The sequence below is a fragment of the Camelina sativa genome, chromosome 19 (assembly GCF_030686135.1).
Source record: "Camelina sativa cultivar CO46 ecotype springtype chromosome 19, ASM3068613v1".
NCBI classification, from domain to species: Eukaryota; Viridiplantae; Streptophyta; class Magnoliopsida; order Brassicales; family Brassicaceae; genus Camelina; species Camelina sativa.
Genome location: NC_141898.1, coordinates 19896199 through 19911704, shown reverse-complemented (window position 1 = coordinate 19911704; position 15506 = coordinate 19896199). Strand labels below are relative to the sequence as shown.

Here is a 15506-nt window from a genome sequence, read left to right as displayed (position 1 = left end):
TCCAAAATAATCTAATACTCCATCCGTATTGATTTAATTGTCATTCTAAGTTTGTTTTCTTGTTTTACAATACTTATCATTCACACTTTTTTTTTTGTGTGCACTACTTATCATTCACACTTATCATATAATTTTTGTAAAAGAATTTCAATTATAACCTCACGTCTACAAAAATGTCTCGAGTCATTTTTTAAATTAACGTTGTTTGTAAGATTAAAATAGTCAATTTACTTAATTTTTCAATCTACCCAAAACAATCTTACGTCAATTAAATAAATACGGAAGTACTATATATTTATACTATTAAAAGGGAAGCATTATTTACAAGGCAAAATAAAACTTGAGAATATATGACATAAATTGACCCTGAATATATTCCAAAGCATATAATACGAGAAAGACATTAAAGTAAATTTGATAATAAAAATGCACGGATCCTATTGTGACCCGGATTGATTATGTTCGGATCGTGTATTAATTGTTCGGAGCTGTTTTTCATACTCCCGTATCCAAATAGAATCGAAACAAGCATCTGCAATAAAATTCAAAAAAAAGTAAGTAGTTTTGTGTAAACAATTTAAGGAAACAATAATTTTGATATTAATGTACATATTTAATTTGGGCAATTAAATTCGAAATTATATATATGTAAACATATTTAATTTGATTTTATATTTTGAGATATATCCGGAAACAATAAATTCTGATTTTGATGTTACCTAATATACAAAATCATTTAAATTTGTTTATAGAAATGATTTAAATCTGTTTCTATTAATATCGAGCAATTAAATAAAAAATTGTATAAATGTATAAAAATATAATTTGGTTATATATTGTGAGATATCTGCGTAAACAATATTTATGATTTTATATTATGATTTCCTTTTTAAAAAATCTATATTCTAAAACTAAATGAACAAATTTAAAATAACTACCAAAATCTTTTTTGTTAGTATCCTAAAATATATTGTGTTAGGAAAGATATGTTAACCTTCATCTCTATATAAGACGTGTCGAAGTCTTTAGTTTCGTTCATTCACAAAAAAAAATTCCGAGCATCAATATTTGGAGTTTTAAATTTTCTGACTTTTATATTTTTCATTATTTTATAGTGTTTCAGTTTTGAAACTCTTCAAAAATACGTGAAACATAAAAGTCAAGCTGTACAACTTCTAAAATACAGATGTTGTGAAACAATTTAGTTATAATTGATTTTCTCTTACTATTCATAAGAATAGTTACAGTTTTTTTTTATCTTAGTACATATAAATACATTAATTATAATAGTGTACTTTTCTGCATGATTTTTTTTTTTTAAACAATCTATAATTATATTGTTACATATAGCCTATTGGTATTAAATCATATTAGTGTGCTTGATTTCTTCTTTATATTTTCTCAAATCATAATGAACTTTGCAATGAACTGGTAAAGTGACAAAACAAATATATCTTTCAAAGAATCAGAGGTGACATGGATTTGCATGTCTCGATGATGTCAATAATGTTGAAGATGACTGACATGGCATGTATGTGTGATTCTATTAACTGAATATTTCAAAGAAATTATTTTTCTTCATCAAATACATTATTTTGTTTTGAATCAAACTATTATGTGATTGTGTGCTAAATAATTTTGAGGAAATGAGAAAAGAACAATGGGACGGAAGGATGGAAGGAGGAACAGGATAGAGAATATAAATTTTCAAAAAACAAAATCCAGGGTCATGTTAGAATTAAAAATAAATTAATGCTTCGAATATATTATGTAACATATTTTTCAATTTATTTAACATAAAAAATGTTCAAAAGAAAAAGAAAAAACATTAAACTATGTTCTATAATAGTTATAAAAAAAATAAAACAAAAAAGTGTAATCCAATATAAATGGACTATATATCAAATAATAAGAATAAATAGGTCAACTAATTTTCTAATATTTTTACCATATGACATGATATAGAAATATATTATGATTTATATTTGTGTTTGTCCCAAACGGGACTTCAAGAGTTTATGTTTTCGTTCCGTCCCATTTTTATTTCAAGAATATAAAATTGCCGCATATGAGAAATGTACCATACTAACGAGCACTTACGAGCGCTTATAAGATCAAATGGGACAGGAAAGAACAAACAATGAATTACGCTTACTCCTAAATATTTTTATTTGTCTCTAACAAGTATTAATCAATATAACCAGTTAAATAATTATATTTAAAAATTGGTAGTTATATTTAATTTTTCAATATCTCACTAATTCAAGTAAGGGTTAATTTCTGGACATGTAACTCTATACTTTGGGATGATTATTTGAAACTTTTAGGTGTTTTTGATTTTTTTTTATAGTACATGGTGTTAATAATAAAAAACTAATCTTATAGGAAAGAACAGGTACAAGACGGTAACAAGTAATTTGAAAAATAAAAACATTATCTATACTATTTCTCATTATAAAACGGGACGAAAAATAAAGGTAAACAGAAGAGATCATAAAATTTACGACATTTAGATTGTTAAATTCATAACATACTTTTGAATATCAAATAACAAGTACATGAACACAAATTTTAAATATCTAAATTCAGTTTCAATTTTCATATTTGTTTCAAATATCGAGACCTGAAAGAACGGGTAAGGGAAATGAACATGTAATCCGGAAAATAAAAATATTAGCTAAACTATTCCTGATAAAATACATGAAGAAATATATGGGTAATGCAAATTTATGCAAGGTATATGCCGATCAAACATAATATTTACTCATGTGGATTACAAGGAACAAATTTTTTGCTGGTCATAATGGTTTTATCCACTGAAGAGCAGGTATAGTGGACGAGTTTGACCATTTTGACAACTATATATTGGTTATCTGGTTCATGAAGTTTAATTGTTTTTTTTGGTGTTTTTATTCGGTTTGATTGTTCACGATTTTAATAAAAATATAGCTGATCACTAATCCGGATCACACTCGATCCAGGTCCACTATCATGTCAATCTATTATTTATGGTGAATCATTATCACTTTAAGTATTAACAAATTTGATGATAGCAAACCAATAAAAGATTATGTTATAAATGCTATACCAAATAAAGAATTCTACAATAAAAATCGTGGGTTTTATATATATATCTTTATTTGTTGAACTAAAATATACAAATCATAAATGGAAAAGTTATTATTAAAACCATAATTATGAGATGGAAAACATGACATATATGGGACATGACAGATTTTAATGATAACAAAAACAAATTTGATCATTCTTTTTATCTAAACCGAATTAAAAAAAAAAATCAAATACTAAACTGATACAAAACGAGTTTGGATTATGAATTCTATTAACAATTTTTAAAAATACGTTTACAAACATAATCAGCATGTACGTAATAAATGATAAATGTGTTAGTAATTAAATTTAGTTTTTAAAATCAACCCCGCACGTATGTGCGGGTCCTATTCTAGTATATCTATACTAGGGGAGCCCCATGCTACAGCACGGAATTATAGATTTTGTTAGTTATTTTTTTTTTGTAATTTGTATTTTTGTAATATAGTTTTTTATTTTGACTTATTTTCTTTATTTATATAGTGTTTATTTGTATATTTGGAGTTATATGGTAAATTGGAAATTCTAATATAATAATTAGTTTGCAGAATGTAGTTTTTCACGAAAACAGACACACCACAATATTTGATAGTAGTTTTGTAAGAGGATAGACACTTCGCAATATCGGATAGTAGTTTTGTAATAGGATAGACACACAGCAATATCGGATAGTAGTTTTGTAAGAGGATGAATTTTTCTTTATTTTGGTTTGTCGTCAAGAGAGGAGAAGTTGCTTGTTAAATTTTAGTGTGAGGTATTTCAATGGATAGGAAACCATTGTATTTATAGTGATATTATGTATATTTAGGTTATCATTTAGAAGTTAATATTTGATATATCAAATCTCAACAAAATATATCTTGTTTCTTGTTTTGTTATAATTAAAAGATAAATATTTCATGTGTAAGATTATTGCAAAAGATTGTTTTAGATTTGTAGTTAAAAACAATCTCGACAATCAAGCAATTTTGTAAGATTTGGAAATCAAAATATATGGTTTTAATTAAAACCATTGAAAACATATGTGGCCAAGATATAATTTTATTTTGAGAATCAACGGATAATCCATGTGTGATAAGAAAATCGGATCAAATAATCGGGTACTAAATTACCCACGCGAGATCCGACTTAATTTGAATGGTTAGAGAATTTTAATGTCATAATATACTAATGTATTAATAATTATTGATTACTAACCATTTTATTTTAAAACTACCAAAACAAAGTCATTGTCCAAAAGTTGGTCTATGAGTACTCCTGCTTTAATATAGATAATTTCAATTTTTTGAATGATTATTAAGGAAGCAACTTTAAAAAACTTACAAAAATATCTCGCAATTCAACACATTTGCGTTTTGGGAAGATTACGAAGTGAAAAATATTGTAAAAAACCAATTTAATTTATATTTTGATAAAAATACATGTTTTTACGGGTTTAACTCAAATTTTTTTATATTTTAAAATTTTTAAGAGTAAAAATATTAATATTACTTAAATATTTTATAGACTATAAATATAATAATATTTTAAACTTTCGACGGAGTTCAAATATTTATACTAATTTAAACATTCTAGAAAATTTAAATATTTATAATATCTTAAACTTTTATAAAAAACGTAAATATATTATAATATGTTTACTTTTTAAAAGATTAAATATGCTCAAATATAGAACCTAATTAATCTATTAAATCTGGATACCTGATAAATCAAGCTTCCTGCTCTTTTGTATTCAAAACATAATAGTCATATATTTATAGTGATTATGAACCATATTCCAAAATATTTAGTCGATGTGGGATATACAGTACACCTTTTCTGTAAATTAATTTACAACTTTACATATTTACAATTTCTCAGTTTTTTATTCTTTCCATCTATTCTACTCATAATTAATTATTATAATTTTGTTAAGGAAATATTGGAAAATCTAAACTAAATAATGATTTGTTTTTATTTAGTTGTATTACGTTGATTTGTTGTTCACGTAAATATCTCACAATATAAAAGCAAATGAAATAAGTTTACATATATATATATATAATTTCAGATTTAATCTATTTATTATTTTGGAAGCAACAAAGTCACAATCAAAAAGTATTAAAGATTTCTCATTATTATTAATATTCATAATAATTATAGGGATTAAGTATGGTAGTAATTAATATTAGATATTACTGAAGCCATTAAATACTCAGATACATGTTTCCTTATTTACAGGAATAATTATTATTGAATCAAACCAAATATATGGTCTGAATAGTGTAAATCTGGGTTACTAACGGATCCATATGTTTTGAAGTCTACTATTGTCGGGTCATACGGGATCCGGATATCAACCCTGTTGTAAATATGTGTTGGTCCTATGGGTATAAAACGTCATTTAAATAAATTAAAACTATAGAATAATTAAATTAAACTAGGCGATTCTCTATCCATTTTTAATGAAAAACGTATCAAAACAAAGTTATCGTTTAATTTTAGTCTAGTGAATACTCTTCCTTTATTAATATAGATATATTAAAAATTATTTTAATAAGTTTCAAGTAACAACATTAAAGGTTTGCGTGGTTGTATGTACGTCTACTTGTAATTTAATATATAGATGATTTATGGGACCTTTAATTGTTAACTAAACGGAGTGGGATCCAATCAAAATATCCATTACAATCAGGAATAGGAGGAAAGAATAGAAGAAAGCGATTCTCTCTCTCCTCACCTTGATATTTTTTAGAGAGAGGGAGGTGATTTCCGATCCTTACTCCGCCTTCCGGAATTCTCCGACAAAGCCGTCTGGTTAGTTGTAACCAGTTTCAGCCCGACATCCACTGGCTTTTTATGCAGTGGTTGGTCGGTTACTTGCCCGGAATCTTCTGGCTCCTTTAGCAGAGATGTCTATTTTCGCCTTTTGTCTAGCATCGATCGGCTTTTTCTAGCGATGATGGCTAGTTTTGTTTTTCCTCTGGCGTCTGTCCGGTTTCTATCACGGTGACTTATCTGCCGTTGATTGTTTTTAGCTTTCAGATCTTTCGATCTGTGTTGGTGGTGGCATGCGGTGTACGGAGACAATTTAAGCGATTTGTGATTTCAGATAAAGATATAAAGCAATTTCCTCAGCTTATTACAACTGCCTTTTAGCTGTCTCTTGTTTACAACAAGTTGTTTCTGAGCGTCGATTGGTTAAGGCAACAGTTTGGATTAATCAGATTTCTTTTTCTCTGATCCGTTATGCAAACAGTAGAGTTTAACAGATTATGTATTTTATCCTTATGCTGTTTTGCACTTACCGGTGAAAAACAGAAGAATCTATCTATCCTTGATTTCATCTCGGCAATAGTTTCATTGATCGGAAGAATCGGTGGCTCCGATGGCGAACGATGACGATGGAAACCTTTTAATTGCTCATCTTACACGTGTTACTGATACGTGTTTTTGAGTGGACTTATTTGACTCAATCTTCTTCTTAAGCGGCGCAATAGTGAATTCAATTGGGCTTTGGTTGTTTTCGTATTTTGTTGGGCTTTGGTTGTTTTCGAATTTTGTTGGGCTCCTGTCTTTGCTTCTGTTTTGTAATGTTTCATGTTAATAAAATGGGAAAACGTCCTATTTCCCCAAACAAAAAAAAAAGTATCCATTACAATGCATTTGAATTGCTTCTAAAGTGATTAAAACTGGACGAAAACAAGACAAACGAATTGAGTAAGAATAAAAGTAAAGCATATACCACTAAACATATAAAGAACAACATGGCGACTTGGCAAGCGATAAAGACATACCAGTAAGTGTCCAAACACTTTAAAATAAAACTAATGGGACCAAGAAGAAAATAGAAATATATGTATATAAAGAAAATAAAGAAACTTGTCTTCCAATTGCACTTTAAAAAATTACTATAATTTTATATAGAAAAAACAATTTTGAGTGTGCTGGATTAGAAGCCGACAGTAAGACATCTTATCACGTAATTAAGGGGCCAGAGTACCCATTACTTTTTACTTTATTAATTTTTTTTATCAATTTTGCTAAAATATGTGAATATGTGATGATGGTTGAATTACGCTTTTCATCTACCTACTATTCTTGTTTAAAATATATTGATTAGAGTTAGTCGATCTTTCAAAGGTGGACCTATCGCCAAACAAAAAATTTAGAGATTAATTAAAGATTAGTTAAGGTTATTTTATTGAATTAATGAAAAATAATAATTATTTAGTTATAATATATGTATGTTTTGGCTTTTATTGATGAAAATACTATATAAAATTTAAAAAAAAACTAGAATATGTACTTTTTTTTGTCATCGTTGCTCAAATATTATTTTTTAAATTATAGTAAACAAATGAACATGTATTTATAAGATAAAATTTATAATTTTTATCAATATTTTGAACATAAATTATTTTAAAACATCATAAATTTTGAATTTACATGTTTAATAACAAACAAAAAAACTGTTTTGATAAATGACTTTTTTTAAAAAATAATTATTAACCGAGGCTGATATGGTTGACTTAACCCTTTGAACAATTCACCCTCATTATATATTTAACCAAAATATTAGAAATAATTTTGTAAATGTGCAGTGATAAGAATATTTCTAAATAACTTTTAAATTATAACATGTAATTTTTATAGTAAAAATAGTTAAACATCAAATAATATATCAAAAAAATGTTTCCAAAGTCCAAACACTACAAAATAAATGAATGTACCAAAAATATCTATTAATATCAAAATACAATTAAATTTGATATTTGTATTTTGTTCTGGTCATTAAATTTATTCTTACTTAAAATAAATTTGTTTGACACAAACCGATTTTGATTCCGAGATAATAATTTTACTTGTAATATTTTTTTTATTAGTTTATGCAACTGTGCAGGTTGTGATCTAATATGTTTATATTAGCCAAAAAAAATATACGATCTGCTTCTTGACATTCATTTAAATTTATGCAAACGATTGAATATAACCAATATCAAAAATATAAAAATCATCCAGCTCACTGTTAAAATATCTGAAAATTTTCAACCAGAGTTAAAAAAATATATTCGATGAAACCCAAGATCTCCTTGTTCTTTACGGGTTTCTATTTACCAACTTCTTTCAATCCTTTCTAGTTTCTCCACCATTTCTCCACTATTAAATCATTAACTCAAAAACAAATAATATGAGATCATTCCAAATTTTGTGGATCAGACAAATAATAAGAACCTCTATATCATGAATATTTAAAATGTGGTCCAGAAACACATTATTAAACGCATCAACCAAACACAATTTGCTTATCAATGCTCCGTATTTCGCAATTACATTCTAAGAAGACTTGAGACCTTCCCAAATGGACTCCAATTTGCTAAAGTAAAAAAAAATGGTCATAAAAATAGAGATCCATTATACAACTAAATTATTAGGAGCCGAATTAATCCATCGTAATAAAATATTTATTTAAGGTTGACAGATCTGCAGGTCATAGATCTAAACCATGTCCATCAGACAACCAATACAATCTTTCCATACCAATATTATAAAATTTGACGAAAATTATGGATCCTATTTCATAAACTGATTTATATCTATTATATTCATTAACACCTATCAGGCCCATTAGAAAAATTAGGGTTTTTCTATCATGAATCAAATTAACAAAAATTATTTAGAGATCAGAATCTTGAATCTACTAATCTATCTTCTAGATAGCCATAACAAAGAGGGGAAACAAACACGTAAAATGAAAGATCTGAGAGAAGATCTTATTATAATATATGAACGAAATTGAGAAAATTATTTGACTCTAACTGTATCTTCCCACAGCTTTTTTGAACCGCAAATCAATCGATCAAGGAGATGTGAATAAAAATCACTTTTTTATATATGGGCAATAGATATAAAACAAATCTGAAGAAATTTTGCAGTTCAAGAAAGCTGTGGAAGAATACAGAGAGTGTCATGTAGAGTAGACGAAACCCTAATTGAGAAAGAGGAGAACAAGGACAAAAGGGTAATTAAGATAAAGAGAGAAGTTGGAATTGTGAGAAGGATGATGTTCGATGGAAATATATTTATAGGGAGACAATGGAAGAGAAGGGTCATTCTTTTACAGCACCAATCCCTAGGAGAATATTGGCCTCTTAACACACCTCTTTTCTACTACTCCCTCTATTTATATATTTTTTTTATTTTTTGCTGTAACATTTGTTATTCATGATTAATTTAAACATATATTTTTGATTTAAATTTTAATTATACTTCACTGCATTTGCATGCTGTGGTATTGGTAAACTATATACAGGGAAATGAAGAAAAAAAGGTTTTTTTATATATCTTATGATTTTTGATGAAGCTTCCAAAAATCGAAATACATCTTAACTTTAAAATAATGTCGAAAAGAAAACTAAAAATAATATGCACTATATGTATTGCACAATTCAAAAAACATAAGAAGAAAAACAGAGTTGATAATGTTATTTTTACAACACATTTAAATACTGAAAAATAAAATAACAAATTGGTTTTCTTATAAATAGTCATGTATGAATTATCTGGTCGTAATTTTTTTTAAAAAGGTTGGTAGTCGAATTATTAGTCAATTTATAAAAGCTCGGTGGATACCAAATATAATATTATAATACTGATTAAAATCAATTGATATTGGTATGATTATGTGAACTTATAGCAAGGAAATTGTAGACTGAAAATATATCGTTATGCAAAATTGACAATATCTGTTGTAGAAAAACTCTTCAATGTAGATATGTGTGCGTTGAAGATTATAACTAATCAAGCAATTAGTGGCTGGATGAAATTTGTATTAAGTAGCATGCATGATTTCGCCAACTGGTGTCCATGACCCAAACAAAATGTGACTTTATCCATCTAGTTATTAAATCTTTTGTACCCCTAGAGTCACCCCTAGAAAGCGAACGTTAAGCGAAATGATACGAAATAATTTTTACAGGATAAAGTACATGTGGCACAACACAAACCAGCACACATACTGCTCCTTTTTTTTTGCGCACACATACTTCTCCTATTAAATAGATTTATCATTAAATCTTACAGTTGTGTTAATGATCTAGGGGATGAACTTGTCTTGCAGGATCTTCATCTCCATGAAAGCCAGTAAGGTGAGCAAGAAATTAAACATGCGCTTCAATTATTGACAAATGTGCTTTTTACTGAATATTCGGAGAAATTTATTTATATCATTGTAGAAAGGTTATGGTGGCTTTGCTATTGATCACAGGTTTTGCCGGTGGTCCATGTCGAAGCCTTTTTTCTTCATTATCTTTCCAATGTATCCCCGATTCGTCTTTGCCATAACATCTTGTAAGGTTCTACGTGCATTTCTTTTTGTGTGTTGGTTAGTAATAGTTAAACTTCGTTTTTTCTTTTTCTTTTGAACACCAAATAAATATATTAAACGCTTCAAACAAGGTTTTGGGCATACACATCCAGATGATATTTTGACATTTTAGAAACTAATCTGGTGTATTTTAATTGTCTTGTTTCTTCAAATTTGATTTTGTGATTTTGTTTCTTGAGGACAAGTCACTCAATCTGAAGATGGCATTATTAGGACATATTGTTTGGTCAAAATACAATCCTTTTTTAGAAAAAGATCTCTTCCCTGATACAACTTGTGAATCGGATACATAGGTGCTATGATTGTTTTTTTTTTCTTTTGGTTTTCAAATAAATTAAGTAACTTCAAAACTGTAAAACATGAGAAATCATATCAGCATTATTTTTCATTTCACTAAAGATAAAACTTCAGAGCTAAGAATTCATGTAGTTTGGTTTGTCATTTACTAATTCTTAATAATTATCACCATTCATTTTCACATTTTAATATATATATAAATATAAACACTTCCATATGAATAATTATTTACAGATATTAGTATAAATATTCTTCATGTCTTCATTAAATTTTTTTAAGAGTTTAACGACCAATTGTTTTCTTTATCAGTAATGTTAAGGTTTAGTTTTACGTTAAAGAAAGAAAAAAATATGAACAAATGAACAAAATAAAAACCCTTTAACAAAAAAAACAAATGAACAAAATAAATGTTGGGACGAGAAAAAAGAGAACATGGAGGCATGTGGGTGGTGGGGTCAATGTATTAGGAAAAGAAGGTTACAGCCCGTCTTTGCCGGGACAGAGGTCTCTTTGTCTACCCTTCTTCCCCGGACTCTCTCTTCTTTTATTATTATTTTCACATAAAGTTAAGCGATCTTTGCTTTGATCGATTACTTACGATCACAAAGCTGTAAGCTTTTGGTAACTGGTTGACTTTTTATATATACGGATTCTAATGCTCCAGGAATCATTTTAAAGACAATCCAAAAATACTTCAATTTTTTAACATGAATCTTTCACTTTATATATATCTAAACTGCATGCAATCAGAAATAGGTACGCAGAAACGGTGCCTTTGAAATCACCGAAATGGTTTTATGAAAAAATGCATACATATTAGAAGGCTTAGTATATAAGTGCACATACAGGTCCATCCCGTCCATAAAGCAGTTAAAGAACTATAGTTAATTGAAATGCCATATTTTTGCAAAATAATTCATTTGTTTTAATGCACTATAAGAAAACATATAATTGCCGACTGCAAGTTGCGACTTGAAAAGCTAGCGACTGCATTGCGATTGTTTTGCTACTGAATGACTACTAAAATAAAACAGTCGTCTAGTAGATGCTAATTCGAGATTGATGCATAATGTTGCAGTTTAGTCGTCAATTTGCGACTAATTTCGAGACCAATTTGACAGTCGCAAAACATTACGACTAAACAGCTACTCATTAGCGACTGATATATTTAATTTGGGCCTTAAACCAAATTTGGGCCGTAACAAAACGGCGAAAACCCAAATCGATCTCATCCTCATCCCCGAGATACCCTAATCCCTCATTTCTTTTCATCCGCCGAGAAAACCCTAGATCACAATTACTCTCAATCGAGAAAATCCTAAATCTTCATCCCCGTCCTTGTATCAATCGAGAAAACCCTAAACCCATTATTAGGCCCAAATCGACAGAATTTAGACAGAAGCAGCCATGGCTACAACTTCAAGGTTTCTAAGTAAATTGCCGAGGTTTCTCAAGCTTTCTCCAACCCTTCTCCGTAGCAATGGCGTAAGGTATACAAGCAATTTGGTTCAAGAGTCCTTAGAACCGGTGGAATCCTTCTGGCTAATGGGATCTCGAATCCGCAATGATTCTTTAACTACAAGAAGTTTCTCCTCTTCTCAAGGTCCTGCTTCTGTCGATTACAGGTACTTTAATCCTCATTTGTTGTTATCTGATTTCGTTAATTTCATGAAAATTTTGAAACAAACGGGAAGAAGAAAACAGTTCGGTTTTGTAGGAGGATGAGTTTCACAAATTAGCCAACTTAACTATAAACGACCTTCTTGCAAAAATTGAGGTATTTAAGTAAAGGTGAAGCCTTTTTTTAATTATCTCTAGGGTTCCTTGTGTTACTTGAGATTGCAGTAGGTTATACTATGTTGATACTTACATGATTCATGTTCAGGATTATGGTGATGATGTTCAGATTGATGGTTTCGACATTGACTATGGGGTAAAAGATAAACTCTTTTTAAGTCTTTAAGATCTTGTTCCTAGTTTCGATATCCATTTGTGCTTATTAAGTCAGTTCTTTTGATGTTTTCCAACAGAACGAAGTTCTCACCCTTAAGCATGGATCGTTAGGCACATATGTGGAATATCGATGTCTGCTTGTTGCCTGCTTATTGCTAACTTTAGATGTCTAAATGGAATTTCGCTGCTGATGTTCAAAGTTAGGTTCCTTCACTATCCCTCCTTCCCTCATGTTTATGAAAACTTTTGTAATATTTGTGACTTGTACTCTTGGATGTTTTTTGGAACTTATGTTGGATGTAAAGTTAAACTTTGTCTTTGTTTAATTTCATGTTTGTTATGTTTTAGTTATAGTTTTCATAATCAGTTTTTGTATTACAAAATCAAATTATTCATTTTTACCAGAATTTTTTTAAAAACATGATAATTAAACAGTCATTAAACAGTCACCGAAACGTACACAAAACAGTAACCAAAACAGTCGCAAAAGAGTAACCAGATCGATCGCTAAAGCGTTGCAATTCAGTTGCTAAATTTAGCGACTGTTTGGCGAGGGAAGAATGACCACAATTTTCAGTCGCCAATTAGTAGCTCCGTGTCGAATGTTTAGCGACTGATTATTTTAGTGACGCACTGTTTACCGACTACGCATGTCAGTCGCCAATCAATCGTTACTAAGTAGTTTGCGAATGTATAGTGACTGTTTTTGTAGTCGGCAATTCCATGTTTTCTTGTAGTGATGGTTGAGATGTCCTTTATCAGTATAACATACGTGAACCAATTTCTTTGGTTTTAGGATGGTTGTCGATCGACACTGCGGATGTCGGTCAACACCAACAATTTCTGGTTCAATAGGATTAGCTTAAATCATCGATTGAGGTGGTTTGGTTTTAGGAACAACCATAAGGTCAGATTTTAAAAGGGAATAGTTTTTCCGCTTTTCAGCTTTCCAGAGAGAGAGAATAGTTTTCTGCTAGTTTGATGTATGTTCGGTGAAGAACCTTACTGTTTTTGAGAGTTAGTGGAGATTTGAGGCTAAGGATGTAGGAGAAATTTGCTGTGGGACTATTTTCATGGGTTTTGAATCAGAATCTTCTTGTTTGAAATATGAATGCATGACCATGGATTATCTAAGCTTGGGATTCTCTGATTTTGTTGTCTATGAGTTATATGATTGGTTCCTTTCCTTGTTTGCTTGATTTCGTGGTTCATGTGGCTTCGTGAGATTCTTGTGTGAATCTTGGTTGAGCTTGGTGAGTGATACTAGGAATTTTGTGTCTCCTAGTAGATCTCAATTAACCTTATGTAGTTGTAGTACTTAAGGTGTCAATCCAGTTGGGATGATGCTATCACTCAAGATGCAATCAAAGTATCACAAGTCAAACCAATTTAAAAAGTGTGTTTGACTAACAATCCTAGAATGATCAGAATGCAAAACGGAAATGAGCTACAGAACTATAAACGAGAATTCATGAGAAGAAGTAAACATGAGTAAAAGCAGAAACAATCTAAGCATGAACCTAACAGCAAGAACCGAAACAGTCTCAAGAATGCAATAAAAATCAGAAATATAGAAGTCTTAAGGATGAGAGTAATTGATGTCGGCGGAGTCTCCTAGTCTACAGAGTGTTTAACATGCCAGAAGCAAACTATCACTAAACAATGAACATCACGACTTAGCTAATCCAATCTCTTGGCAAAAGCTACTCAGACTCAAAAATTTCCAAATTGATAGACTCATGGATGAGGATCTATGCCCTAGGACACACTTTGCAAGGTTTTGAAGTGGGAAGGATGAAATGATGATGAACAATGGATTGAACTTCAGCGATGCAGCGAAAATGATAAATGAAAGGCGATGAAGGTGAAGAGGTGGAATTGTCGCGGATTGAAGGGGAAGAATGAAGTGTACTTCTAAGAGAGATGGAGATATCTTAGACTACATGCTTGATTGCAACTTAGATATGACACACTAAGAAGTAAACAAGTTGAGAAGATACTACACACTTCTCAGATCAAACAAGTAAAAAGAAGGTTTTTGATTTAAATGTTTGATGAGTAGCAAATGAGAAATACATTGTCTTTTTATAGGAGAAGGGAGATGAAGGAGAAGAGGAGAGAAGGGAGAAATAAAGGTCTAGGAAATCATACAAGAGCATTAACAAGGTCAAGCTCATGCACAATGCCTAGGAAGATACAAAAGTAATAAATGCAAAATTTGAACAAGAGAGAAATAGAAAATAGGCCAAGGCAAAGAGATGGGACTTGGACCACAAAATGGGGTGACAAAGGGGGCTTGAAAGTGTCACTTAAGCCTCATTAAAAACCTTGTCAAGAAAACCCAATGGGACAAAACTTGACATAGGGAAAAATAGTGCATAAGCAACACTTATCCCTTCATCGAACACCCTGAGTTGTGATCATCATTAAGGTGGTTTGAGCCATGTCTTCTTGCTTCTTGTCCAGCTCCCTAAGTAGTCCTCGGCTACTAGCTGCTCCTTGGCTATAAGCTGGTCCTCAGGTTCGTGTGGTTTGGTTGAGCTGGCCATGATCTCATCATCCTCTCCCACTTGAAAAGGATTTGACCTCAAATCCGAATTATCTGTAAAATAAGAAAGAAGATCATAAAAATTGAAATTGCCAATAACTTTGTACTTACCTTGGAGGTCGAGTTGGTAGGCATTGTTGTTGATCCTTTTGAGCACTGTGAATGGTCCATCGATCTTTCGCATTAGTTTTGACTCCTTTTTAGCTGGAAATTGTTTAGTCATCAAGTGTA

At 30.1% G+C, this 15506-nt stretch overlaps 1 pseudogene across 1 annotated transcript; it reads left to right on the top strand.

Annotated features, from left to right (window-relative positions):
- The first annotated feature begins 10025 nt into the window (after window positions 1-10025).
- Window positions 10026-13074, top strand: LOC104766610 (frataxin, mitochondrial-like; annotated as a pseudogene). Its single transcript, XR_015590630.1, has 5 exons — window positions 10026-10238; window positions 10358-12399; window positions 12479-12551; window positions 12660-12707; window positions 12805-13074. The product of XR_015590630.1 is annotated as a frataxin, mitochondrial-like (transcript).
- Window positions 13075-15506: the final 2432 nt, after the last annotated feature.